At 36.1% G+C, this 12,151-nt stretch overlaps 1 non-coding gene across 1 annotated transcript; it reads left to right on the top strand.

Moving 5' to 3' along the window:
* Positions 1 to 2,408: 2,408 nt before the first annotated feature.
* Positions 2,409 to 2,515, top strand: LOC136207717 (small nucleolar RNA R71). The gene has a single exon (XR_010676846.1). It is a non-coding gene; the product is annotated as a small nucleolar RNA R71 (small nucleolar RNA).
* The last annotated feature ends 9,636 nt before the right edge of the window (positions 2,516 to 12,151 follow it).

Here is a 12,151-nt window from a genome sequence, read left to right as displayed (position 1 = left end):
TAACAATAAAATATGAAACTTCTAAGATATTGGACTGAAGTAAAAGGTATATAATCTCTTAATCTCTTACTTTAATATTAAAATTAATTAATAACTAATTTAAAGAAAAAGAAACAATAAAACTACGTTTACAAATAATTTATAAATAATAAATCTAATTAACTTCTATTTCGGTTGGTTCGGTTAATTCGGTAATTTTATCATAAAAACCAAACCGACCGATATTACCAAAATTTTTTATAAAATAAAACCGAAACCGAATCTAATAGACCGAAAAACAGAAATACATCAGTTCGGTCGGTTATTTCGGTCTGGTTCGATTTTTGAACACCCCTAATTTAGACAATTGGTTTTTATTTTGTTCAACTTCAGTTTTGCTAAATTTCCACTCTAGATTTGCAATTAGTTTTTGTTTTGTTAAACTTATTTTGCTGAAATTGGTTTATGTTGTAATTTATGTTAAACTTTTGTACTTATAATAATTGGTTTTGTTAAACTTTTGTCTAAATAAAGGGTAATGAAATGGGTATTATTGAAATTAAGCTTTTGTAGAGTCACATGATATGACACGGTTACTGATACGTAACAAAATAAGCTTTTGGTCGAGTTACTATATGTTAATTACAAATGAATTGACGTTAAATGAAGACGCTAATAGTTGAATTTAAATTGGTCAAATTGAATTTTAATTACATTAAGAAACTATATCATGTAAAAAGATGAATAAGCAAATATTATATTATATTTTAGTTAATTAGGTTAAATGAGTCGATCCGTGTAATTTTTACATTTTCACTTTCACGTTTATTTCATTTTATGTTTTTACGCTTTTTTTTTTATTTTTGATTAATTTTTAATTAGATTTGGTTAAATGGGTTAAATAGGTCAATCCATGTAACTCATTTAATAAATGGGTTGGATCATTTTGACCTATATACAAATGGGTTATTATAACCTATTTATTAAATGGGTTGGGTTGGGTCAACCCATTTATTAAATAGGTTGGGTCAATCTTTTTAGCCATTTTGACACCTCTACTAAAACGTCCTCAATTATACCATATGGTCTTTTAGTGGTTTGATCCGCTAATTGCAAAACCATATTGGTACGTTTGATATCTTCTTCTAAACCTAACTTATTAAAAATAGACAATGGCATTAAGTTTATACTCGCTCCTAAATCACAAAGACAACTTGGGAATTCAATATCTCCCAACTTACACGGAATGGTGAAACATCCGGGATCCTTGAGTTTAGTAGGCAATTTACTCGACACTATCGAACTACAGTCTTCAGTTAGCGAAATGGATGAAATTCCTTCCCAACTAATTTTCTTTGAGATTAAATCTTTTAAGAACTTACCATAATTGGGAATTTGCGTAATCGCATCCATAAACGTCAAATTAATATGCAAATTTTTAAGTTTATCCAAAAATGTTGAAAGTTGTTTATCATAGTCCTTATTTCGGACCTTGTGTGGAAAAGGTGGTTTGGGTACAAAAGTTTTTGTACTTGAGTTTATTGGTGAATTTTTAGTGTTTGATGTATCTTCTTTGGATTTTGGTAAATCAGTTCCTGGTAAAGTTGAATCTCCGGGCATTTCCGGACCTAAGTAGTTTTTCCCTGAGCGAAGAGTGATAGCCTTTACATGCTCTTTCGGATTTTCCTCCGTATGGCTGGGAAGACTTCCCTCTTTGCGGGATGGAATTGATTTAGCAAGTTGTCCAATTTGAACCTCCAAATTATGGATGCTAGATGAATGGTTTTTAATAAGCTGATCAAATTTATTCTCGATCCGTTTAAAACCATCGTCGTGATTACTTATTTTTCCACTCATAGCATCAATAAATTTGTCGATCTTAGAAGATAAAGTGCTAATCGTATCTCTTGATTGATTTTGATAATTATTGGTACAATTTTGATTAGCATTTGTAATTATTATTATTATCTCTCCAGTTAAAGTTAGGATGATTTCTCCATCCAGTATTATAAGTATTGGAATAAGGGTTATTAGTTTGGTTTTGCCCTTGGACAAAATTTACCTGTTCAATCTCGCTCATACCTTCATAATCCACATCCGTTTGGATTGTATTACCATTAGGATCGCACGGTGCCATAAACCTATCTATTTTGTGCGATAAGGCAGAAAATTGGGCCTGTAACATCGCAACCGGATCAAGATTCGCTATACCTTTAACCGATGATGTAGTTGAGGATGATGGTTTCGCCACTGGTATATGTCCATGATCTGCGGGCCACATACTGCTGTTAATCGCCATTTTCTCTAAAAGTTCTCTTGTTTGGGAAGATTTCTTTTTCATAAATAACCCTCCCGATATAGCATCTAATGAACCTCTAGTTGTAGGATTTAATCCATTATAAAATGTTTGCATTAAAAGTACATCAGGCAATTGGTGGTGTGGGCATAAACGTTGAAGTTCTTTAAAACGTTCCCAAGCCTCATAAAGAGTTTCGTTATCATGTTGAGAAAAAGATGTTAACTCTTTTATGACTCTTGCGGTTTTTGCTAAGGAAAATATTTTGATAAAATTGCTTGGGCAAGTTGGTCCCAAGTTTCAAATGTTGCGCCTGGCATAGAAGTTAACCACTCTTTGGCTCTATCCTTCAAAGTGAAAGGAAAGATGCGAAGTTTGATTGCTTCGGCAGTCACATCTGTTATCTTAAAAGTGTCACAAATTTCTAAGAAATTTGTCAAATGGGTGTTAGGATTTTCGTTAGGCAACCCGTAAAATGTTACATTATTTTGCAACATATTAAGCAATGCTGGCTTAATTTCAAATTGGTTTGCATTTATTTGGGGTCTAACTATGCTGTTGGTAACACCGGCCACTCCTGGCCTAGCGTAATCCATAAGTGTAGCCATAGGTTCTGGCTCGGTATCTCTAGTTTTTAAAAGAGTTTTGTTTTTGTTTTTCTTGTTTTTCTTGTTTTTCTTGTTCTTTTTAAGGGTTCTTTCAATTTCTGGGTCTAATAGGTTTGGTGGCGTGCCCGAACTTCGAGAACTGCGCATGAACTTGAAATCTTTGCACGAACCGAAACTACCTTCAAAACAGAATTTGAAAAATAAATATGTTAGTAATTTGAAATAAATAATATATAAAAGTTTGAATAAGTATGTGTAAACCTAGATTCGAAATATAACACGAAAAATCTAAATTTTTATCAAAAAATTTGGCGTTACCTGGTAACGGCGCCAAAAACTTGATGAGCGATTTCCGCAAGTGCACGGTATACGCTTGTAGTAATAAAAGATATCGAACCCACATGGAACGCTTTTTAACGAAAACTTATTTTGAATCGGTTAGATTTACTTTTAATGTTTATAATATGGAAAATCGTTTAATTGGATTTGGTTTTGAAATTGCTAGAATAAGAATTGGACTAGAACATGTCAAATGTTAGAAATCACTTCTGATTTAAGGGTGAATATACAAGACAAAAACGTTTAGTTCTTTAGAAAAGTAAATAAATGTATTCGTTTGCATTAAGCAAAGAAAACAACTTTAAACTTTGTATAAATTGTAAAAATGTAATAACGTAAATTCCTCTAATTAAAAGGCTTTGAACCGCAGAGAATCCTCCTACGGTCGGGTTAGATTGCTACCTTAACCAAATTAATACTTTTTCAAGATATCAATTTGTCTAAGTGTTCAACAAAGTTTCCTTGTAATGATTTTGAATTCAACTACGTTTTAATGAAAACACCATAACTCACTTCAGATCATTTACCAAAGTGCTACATAAAAATCTATCGAATAGAATAAACTTTATTAGATGAAGTATGAATTTGATACAAGTTTACATAGAACAAGAAGCATGGAAGATTTCGATGACTTTCAATCGAACGGGTTGTCAATCCTTTCCTTGAACCTCGTTAGAGTTTGTCAGGCTCCGGGGCGAATCCTCTACTAAATCTTCTCACTGAATCTTCGGAATAGAGACTGGTCTATCTACTACCAAAATGTAAACTAATATGAACAAATCTAAATGCTACTGTGTTTGTAATTATTTAATAAACAATATGTGTACATCATATTGCTTTTTACAGAATCGAACTTCTAACTCTGAATCACTTGACTCAGAATTTCTGCATTAATTCTATACTAATCTTCTCTTCAATTTTCTATATATCTCCAACTCTGAAATCAACTCTTTATTTATAGATGTTGAAGAGTCGGGTTTAAGGGACGTGTCTTCTACGAAGAGGCGTTCTTATCCAATCGAACGGACGCGTTTCTTTGTGAACGAACGTGTACGTATAGCCCTTTCAAGATTTTTGATCTTACCGAGAATGTAAATTCTCGGCCGAGAATGGGGGAGCAGAAATTAAGCCTTCGAAATGATAAGGGGGAGAAGCTGGCCGATGCGTGTCGCGACCGAGAATGGAGGATTCTCGGTCGCGACACGGAGTGATTTCCTCCGTCTCTGACTTCGTCCTCGTCCTCGTTTCGGTGCGTTTGATTTTCGTCATTTTTTACTTCTTTTGTAGGGTTTTTCTTCCGTTTTTAACCTCTTTTCGTTCCTATTTGGATTTTACCAAATATTTAGGTACCTTGCAAGAAAGAAACATATTCGGAAGTAAAAGTACGCTAAACGGGTATAAATAGTATGAATTCGTAGCAAAACTGATGTAAATACTAATGATATTTTAGGTATATTTTGGGCTTAACAAATCTCCACACTTAATCTTTTGCTAGTCCCGAGCAAAATTTCACTGAATTTATTCTTTAACTAATCTCTTTATAAAAATAAAACATATATATTTGTATTCCTTTTTAAATTAGTTAAGCCGAAAAGATTAACTTCGCATGGCAAATTTATACGCAAAATATCAAACTAACTTAGTATAATAGGCGATATATCATTCTTCTTGTATCTTTTATTTTAAAACTGAAGTATTCAGGACGATATAAGCACGCATGTTATTGAGTCTTTCGTCTCAAGGCATTTCAAAGCACAAAATTTCCTTCCCAAACCTAAACTAATATATAAGATATATTATTTTAAATAAGTACTTAGGTTAATTTTATTTGCTAGTTACGCTCGAGATAAGGGTGGTCTCGATCGTAACTTTGTATACATTTTATTTGCTTTGTGTTCGCTTAAGAGGTACCGACCATGCCATGGGTGGACGCAATCGTTACTTTAAACTTAAACACGCTTAATTTTTTTGTTTAAACGTTCCTTTCATACCTCGATTGTGATAAGGTTGGTCGCAATCGTGGCCAAAAGTAAACGGTCCTAGGATTATCAAGCTCTCAAGGTGTGAGGAACTCTAATACATGGAAAACTGAATGAATCAAATGAGTGCTAATCACTCTTACTTATACATCAAACTCGGGGGTAAAATTGTAAATACACAAGTTGCATTATTTCTGCATTTCCCCAGGACACACCCCACGTGGGTGCCCATTCCGTTGATAATTTCTGGCATATGGATCAGGTTCAGTCTTGTTATTCGGACCACGCCCCGCGTGGCCAGGAGTACGCCCCGCGTGTTTGCCCATTCCGTTGATAATTGACTGTGTGTGGATCAGATTCAGGCCTGATGTCATGAACATGCCGCGCGTGGACAGGCAGACGCCCCGCGTATTTGCCCATTCCGTTGATAATTGTCTCCATGTTGGTCAGATTCAGACTGTTTGTCATAGCCACGCCCCACGTAGGTTGGAGTACGCCCCGCGTGGTTGAGCCTCTGAAGTTTAATTGCTCGAATCATGACTTTGGCGCCTCGTGTGGCTTGGAACACGCCCCGCGTAACTGAGCTTCTGAAACGTATATTGAAGAATTTCTCATGTACGCCCCACGTATTGATAGAGATGCCCTGTGTGGATGGTGGATTTTACTCCTTTGCTTGTACTTGCGAAATACAATTCTCGACGGCCGAGTTAGCTTGACGTTTATTTTTCCGAAATTAACTAAAAACAAGGGACATCAATCAAAAGCATAAAATTCATTTTCATTTTGTTATTTTATTAAAAACACATTATTTTTGTAACTAAACTCACTTATTTAGTCCATAATTAAACCGTAATTCACGCTAAAAGATAGGGACAAAATGCCCCTATCAACCATTCAAAACGACATTGGAGTTCCGGGTCGTCAATCCTTTCCTCAAACCTCGTTAGAGTTTGTCAGGCTCCGGGGTCAAATCTGCTACTTAATCTTCTCGATGAATCTTCGGAATAGAGATGGTTCGTCTACTACCAAAATGTAAACTAGTTTGAACATATCTTAATCTAAGTCTAAATGCTACTGTGTTTGTAATTAATGAGTAAACAATGTGTGTACATCATATCGTTTTTTTTACAAAATCGAACTTCTAACTCTGAATCATTTTTGACTCAGAATTTCTGCATAAATTCTGTACTAAATCTTTTTCTAACTCTCTCCTTTAACTCTGAAATCAACTCTTTATTTATAGACGTTGAAGAGTCGTGTCTATGAGTTGTGTCCGTTGTGAAGAGATATTTTTATCCATCCGAACGGACGCGTTTCTTTGTAATTGAACATGTGTATATTGTGCTGGAAGTCCTGCTGATCCTACCGAGAATGGTGAATCTCAATCGAGATTAGGGGGCGAGTTTTGGTCTTCAAAACGGAAGAGAGAGGTGACTGACGAATGCGTGTCGCGACCGAGAATAGGGAATCTCGATCGCGACACGGATGATTATTCCCCGTTTTGACTTCGTTTCTCATCTTTGTTTCGGTGCGTTTGGTTTTCTTCGTCTTTGAGTCTTTTCGTAGGGTTTTTTCCTTCGTTTTTGACCTTTTTTCGTTCCTATTTGGATTTTATCAAATATTTAGGTACCTTGCATGAAAGAAACATATTCGGACGTAAAAGTACTCTAAATAGATATAAACAGCACAAATTCGTAGTAAAACTGAAGTAATTATAGATGATATTTTAGGTATATTTTGGGCTTAACAAATCTCCACACTTAATCTTTTGCTAGTCCCGAGCAAAATTTCACTGAATTTATTCTTTAACTCATCTCTTTATGAAAATATACATATATCTTTGTATTTATTTTTTAAATTAGTTAAGCCGAAAAGATATTCTTCGCATGGCAAATTTATACGCAAAACATTAAATTTTTTGGTTTTGTTTTTTCTTTTCTTTTCCTGTTCCTACAAAAAAAAACTGTCATTTAGTAAAATTTTAAATATTTAGTACAACTTTAAATTTAATATAAAATATATCAATAGATTTTATGTTTACACTCGTTGATAATACATAAATATCACTTTTCAGGTCAGTCTAAAGAAGTCATGGTCGGATGTCTTAAGAAGCCTTTTAGAGGGTTCGAACATGAACAAACAAGCGGCCACAAAGGAGTTTTGGATTTGGATTCCAAACTTGCGGTAGAGAATCAATATGGGACCATTCCAAATCTCCCAATGGTCGAAAGCCTAGGATTAAAACAAGAGTCGGTGTTGATGTTACGCCTGAATCTATTAGGATTAATTTGGATGAACTCCCATACTTCAGTTGCCACATTTTGATGTTACACCTGAATCTCTTGTCCAGTGCTCCCATACTTCAGTTGCCACATTTTGATGAACTCTTTATCATTGAAACAGACACTTCCGGTATAGGAATTGGGGCGGTATTGCTACAAAGAGGGAAATCGATAAGTTATTTTAGCAAAAAATTGGGCCCACGGATGCAAGTTGCATCTACTTATCAACGGGAGCTACTTGAGATTATTGAAGCTGTGTATAACTGGCGCCAATATCTTCTAGGAAGAAAATTTGTGATATAAATGGACCACAAAAGTATTAAGGAGCTTATGCAACATGTGATACAAACTCATGTGCAACAACTTTATGTGTGAAAGCTTCTAGGGTTCGATTTTGTGATTGAGTATAAGATTGGGTCTGCGAATATGGTGGCAGATGCTTTATCTCGTATTCATGAGGATGACGAAGACATTTTGTCCGCATTTATGGCTCTCAATCGGCCTATAATTTGGTTACTTGATGCGTTCTGACAAGAGATCAACACTTTAGAGGAACTTCGAAACTTAAATGCTCGCTTAAGTCAGGGAGAATTAGTTCGCGAATTCCAGCAGAAGAATGGATTGTTGTGTTTTCAAAATCAATATTTTTTAGGTGAGCAATCGTAGTTGAAAAATGCAGTTCTTGAGGAATTTCATTCTACCCCAAGTGTCGGACATTGTGGTATGAAGAAAATGTTGGTCTGTTTGTCCGCCCTTTTCTATTGGAAAGATATGAGGTCATCCGTTGAGGCCTTTGCCAATGCTTGGTGTGTCAACAAATAAAATATTAAACGGAAGCTCTGGGCAGACTACTACAGCCGTTACCGATTCCAGAAGGGGTTTGGGAGGATGTGAGTATGGATTTTATCACGGGGTTACCATTCAATAAAGGGTGCTCGGTCATTCTTGTTGTTGTGGATTGTTTGTCTAAATATGCTCATTTTGGTGCTCTACCTACTTCTTACACGGTAGCAAAAGTGGCTGAATTATTTATGGACATTGTTGTTAAGCATCATAGGTTTCCTAAGTCCATTGTATCCGACCAGGATGCTGTTTTTCTCAGCAAATTTTGGAAGCAATTGTTTGCTTTGAGTGGTACTCAGTTAAAGCACAGTACCTCTTATCATCCGCAAACAGATGGTCAGTCTAAGGTGGTTAACAGAGGATTGGAACAATATTTGTGGGTTTCTATGTTGGGTTGGGCGAAGTATTGCTATAATTCAGGCTACCACGGTAGTATCAAGATGTCACCTTATCAAGCTTTATATGGAAAATTGCCCTCGTCGCTAGTTCCTTATGTTCCTGGGTCCACCAAGATTGCTGTAGTTGCAGAAGTATTAGAAGAGCATGATGAGTTATTGCAGAGATTAAAGTTGAATTTGGCAGCTTCGCGTCATCGAGTGGAGATGGTAGCAAACAGGAAACGCCGAGAAGTTGAATTTGAAGTGGGAGATCAAGTCTTGGTTAAGCTACAACCCTATCGACAGATTACTGTGGCTAGGCGATCATCCAATAAACTTGCTAAAAGATTCTATGGGCCATTCACAGTGGTGGAAAGGATTGGGCTGGTGGCCTATCGCTTAGACTTACCCCCGGAGAGCTGTATTCATCTTGTGTTCCACATATCTCTTTTTAAGCTCTTCAAGGGATCTATGATGTCGATTACTCGAGATTTACCTACCAACGTTGAGTTTGGGAGTCCAATTGAGCAGCCTCTGGCAGTTTGTGATGCTCGTCGGGCGTGGCACAATGGTAAGGCTGAAAGGCAGATTTTGGTTGTATGGACTGGTAGTGGGCCTGAAGATGCTACATGGGAATCGTTGACTGATTTCTGTGCCACTTATCCTCATTTTCACCTTGAGGACAAGGTGCTTTTCCAAGACGGAGGGAGTGTTATGCCTGAATCTATTAGGACTGATTTGGAATCGCAAGCTCGACTGTGACAGACTCGGAATACTCCAGCATGGCACACAGACTATGTGATGGAATAGGAATTGTTTAATTAAGTCTTTTTATTAGTTATTTTCTAGTTATGCTTTTATTTCTTATTTCCTAATAAAGTTAGGATTCCTATTTGAGTTAGGATTGTTGTTGGCTATATATAGGCCAAGTTGTTGTACGTTTTCTGTAAGCCTTAATCAAGTATTTCTTTCTTTCTTTCCAATCTTAATTTCTAAGGAGTATGCACTCACTCGAAGAGTGTTCGTTCGATCGACGTTTAAGGTCATATAAGTTGATGACTGAAAGGCAAGAATTTGCATAACATGTATCTAAAGAATGTTAGTGTGAATCCGATGGGGAAAAAGGTACTACAAGTGTATGACTCTAATTAGGACAATGTGATCTCCCAATTGGAATGCGACACCTTGAAATCCGAACAACCTATCAATAGAGGGTTTAAGGTAACTTTTCAAGTATGCTCAAAACTTTAGCCTTCATTACCTTTCTCACTATTCTAAGAATGAAATTAACTGAAGCATCGGAGTGCTTACGTCGGGTCGTCGACACCTCCCATGTTTTGTAGGCGTTCATCCAAACGGTAATGATCATTTAAGATCTCAACCATCGGAGAAATTACTCAATTTATCATTTGGTGTAGTGAGTATGGAGCTGAAAATTAATCATGACTTTATCAAGCTCAAGTGACAAATATGGTCGATGGAAGCACACAAAAGACAATGATAAGGAGGAGGTCTTCATTTAAGACATCATATATCAAGACGACTTCAACGCCCTTCCTCATGCCAAATGTATAAAATCCATTGATAAATTCTTTCAAAGGGTCCAGGAGGATATAAGGATAAAGGATGTTTTAGCATTTTCTCTATAGTGATAGCCAAGATAGATTTGCAACTAAAGAAATTGGCACATCTTCCCTCTATATCTGACAATCTCACTATTAATGTGTAGACTTCGGTGAGCACATGCATAGTAGGATTAGGATTACGCCTAATGTCCTTTTTCCTAAGCATACTAAGAAGTTTAAGGAAGGCGCTCGTTGTCGCTAGAAGTGAAGAGGTGATAAATCATCCCTCAAGTTTAATGGGGGGCATATAACTACCCCAACCTCAATGGCAACGAAGACAACAATCACAACCATTCTTGAGAAGGCCATAAAAACCGGTTAATCTATGAAATGAAAGATGAGTTAAAGCGGAAAACTGTGAACTGAAGAACAGTTTAACTATTCTCCATTATAGCTTGGTGACTAAACTACTTCCTCAGATATAGGCTTTGCTAAGTGATAACAACCCAAATAAATCTTTCTAGAGTGAGGAATAAGGGCAAATTAATAGAAATAATGGCAAGCTATTATTCCTCTTAGAAATCAGATTAATGCATGGTTTATGTAGAATTAATGGTAATTAATGCAGGATTAATGCAGGGGGAAATATGCAATAATAAAGAAAAGAAAGGAGTCTCTAGCATTATGCCATATCGCATGGACTATGACGAGACACGCCATAACAAGATACGCCCGATAAGAGCGGGTAAAAGAGACCCATCATTATTCTCAATGAAATCGTACATATGCCTCAACAGTTCTAAAAAATACCAAAAGGCGTCTTTATAACCATCCATGAATGGGAATAAATATAATTAAATGACAATTAATAGCCATTAAGGGGAATAAAGACTTGACTATTCGAATACCCCCACTCTGAGGTATTCGAGGATGAATGCTGAGATTAATGGAGAATTGATGATAATTAATAGTAATTAAAGATGAGTAATGGCATGACTGTTCATCTACATCTCCATTTGATAACATCCAAATGTTATACATGGGGGGAAACATAATTAGATAAAAGGTGAGGGAGCCGCCATGAGCAAAGCTACACACCAAAAAGGATTAGACATCAAAGGATCTTTCATCCATACTCTTATGGATAAGGATCCACCGACAAATCTCCAGGACAGATATAAAGATGCCAAAAGGACAAAGCGGCACTGACATCCGCAATTATGAGAGTTACACAACGGTTAATAACCATCAAGAAGTCATTTATTAAACATGACTCTTCACATGCTTCTCCATCAATGCCAAAGGTTACAGAAATCCATATAAATACCCCAGCTTGCTAAGATCAAAACGTACACTTACTGATTCTCTACTTTTATGCTTATAGTTTATTCTCAGAATTATTACTGACTTAAGCATCGGAGTGTCCCAGCGCCGAACCCAACGGCGCCTCACAAGGAAGAGCTCTGGTTGAAGATTTTTTCCAAGTTATCACTAAGAGAATTATCTTCGAAACTCCAACAAACCATGAATATTCACCATAACATCAATATAATTCTTTGGAAAACCATGCAAATTTACAGATCCATTATTCTTCCATGAAAGAGTAAGACCACATCCATTATTAATAGGATCAACAAAAAAATAACCCAGAATAAGAAATATTTTTTTTATTAATTCAACCATGCTATGATTACATTTAACCTCCATAAAAAAAAATAAACTCACTCTTGAATTTGGACACAATGTCCATTAATATATTAACTATAATTGCCTATCCCTCCGACAGTTCCAGATAAACGTACTCATGTCATATGGTGTGGGCCTAAGGACAAGTACCTACCTCAGCTAATTTGTTTAAGTTGTTATGTACCCCTCTGACCCAT

This window comes from Euphorbia lathyris, chromosome 9 (genome assembly GCF_963576675.1).
Source record: "Euphorbia lathyris chromosome 9, ddEupLath1.1, whole genome shotgun sequence".
NCBI classification, from domain to species: domain Eukaryota; kingdom Viridiplantae; phylum Streptophyta; class Magnoliopsida; order Malpighiales; family Euphorbiaceae; genus Euphorbia; species Euphorbia lathyris.
This window is presented reverse-complemented; position numbering and strand designations above follow the sequence as displayed.